General features: G+C 50.2%; 1 long non-coding RNA gene across 1 annotated transcript in view; it reads left to right on the top strand.

Moving 5' to 3' along the window:
* Window positions 1–251: 251 nt before the first annotated feature.
* The window catches only part of LOC112074774 (uncharacterized), a 7,510-nt gene continuing 5,977 nt past the window's right edge, over window positions 252–1,784 (top strand). Inside the window, exon 1 of the long non-coding RNA XR_002894833.2 lies at window positions 252–342. This is a non-coding gene — a long non-coding RNA (uncharacterized lncRNA). The remainder of the gene's footprint in view (window positions 343–1,784) is intronic.

Genomic DNA, 1,784 nt, shown 5'->3' with positions numbered 1-1,784 from the left:
ACATTTAAGTCATTTAGCAGACGCTCTTATTCAGAGCGACTTATAAATTGGAAAGTTCATACATATTCATCCTGGTCCCCCCGTGGGGAATGAACCCACAACCCTGGCGTTGCAAGCGCCATGCTCTACCAACTGAGCCACACGGGACCACTGATCTTCTCAAACTGATCTTAACGTTCCCTGTTTTGTTTAGCACCTTAACGGTCTCCCAGCTACGAGGTGACGTCCACTAAGTACACCAGAGACGTGTACAAAGAGCTGCTCATCTCCCTGGTGGCGTCTCTCTTCATGGGCTTCGGAGTACTGTTTCTCTTACTGTGGGTCGGCATCTATGTCTGACGGGTAAGGGAACATCTATGTCTGACGGGTAAGGGAACATCTGTGTCTGACGGGTAAGGGAACATCTATGTCTGACGGGTAAGGGAACATCTTCAGATGCTCCTTACCCGTCAGACACAGATGTTCCTTACCCGTCAGACACAGATGTTCCTTACCGTCAGACACAGATGTTCCCTTACCCGTCAGACCACAGATGTTCCCTTACCCTTCAGACATAGATGCTCCTTACCCGTCAGACATAGATGTTCCCTTACCCGTCAGACACAGATGTTCCCTTACCCGTCAGACAAGATGTTCCCTTACCCGTCAGACATAGATGTTCCCTTACCCGTCAGACATAGATGCTCCCCTTACCCGTCAGACATAGATGCTCCCTTACCGTCAGACATATGTTCCCTTACCCGTCAGACATAGATGTTCCTTACCCGTCAGACACAGATGCTCCCTTACCCGTCAGACACGATGTTCCTTACCCGTCAGACAGATGCTCCTTACCGTCAGACATAGATGCTCCCTTACCCGTCAGACATAGATGTTTCCCTTACCCGTCAGACATAGATGTTCCCTTACCCGTCAGACATAGATGCTCCCTTACCCGTCAGACAGATGTTCCCTTACCCGTCAGACCCAGATGTTCCTTACCCGTCAGACACAGATGTTCCCTTACCCGTCAGACACAGATGTTCCCTTACCCGTCAGACAGATGTTCCTTACCCGTCAGACACAGATGTTCCTTACCCGTCAGACACAGATGTTCCTTACCCGTCAGACCAGATGTTTCCTTACCCGTCAGAACAGATGTTCCCTTACCCGTCAGACACAGATGTTCCCTTACCCGTCAGACACCAAGATGTTCCCTTACCCGTCAGACACAGATGTTCCCTTACCCGTCAGACAGATGCTCCTTACCGTCAGACATAGATGCTCCTTACCCGTCAGACATAGATGTTCCCTTACCGTCAGACATAGATGTTCCTTACCCGTCAGACACAGATGCTCCCTTACCCGTCAGACCACAGATGTTCCTTACCCGTCAGACATAGATGCTCCCTTACCCGTCAGAACCATAGATGTTCCCTTACCGTCAGACACAGATGTTCCCTTACCCGTCAGACACAGATGTTCCCTTACCCGTCAGACACAGATGTTCCCTTACCCGTCAGACAAAGATGTTCCCTTACCCGTCAGACACAGATGTTCCCTTACCCGTCAGACATAGATGCTCCTTACCCGTCAGACACATAGATGTTCCCTTACCCGTCAGACATAGATGCTCCCTTACCTCAGACATAGATGCTCCCTTTACCCGTCAGACATAGATGTCCCTTACCCGTCAGACATAGATGTCCTTCCCCGTCAGACATAGATGCTCCCTTACCGTCAGACACAGATGTTCCTTACCCGTCAGACATGTGCTCCCTTACCCGTCAGACATAATGCTCCCT

Source organism: Salvelinus sp. IW2-2015, unplaced genomic scaffold, assembly GCF_002910315.2.
Source record: "Salvelinus sp. IW2-2015 unplaced genomic scaffold, ASM291031v2 Un_scaffold2812, whole genome shotgun sequence".
NCBI lineage: Eukaryota > Metazoa > Chordata > Actinopteri > Salmoniformes > Salmonidae > Salvelinus > Salvelinus sp. IW2-2015.
Note: the sequence above shows the minus strand (reverse complement) of the source record. Positions and strands in the feature narration are given on the sequence as shown.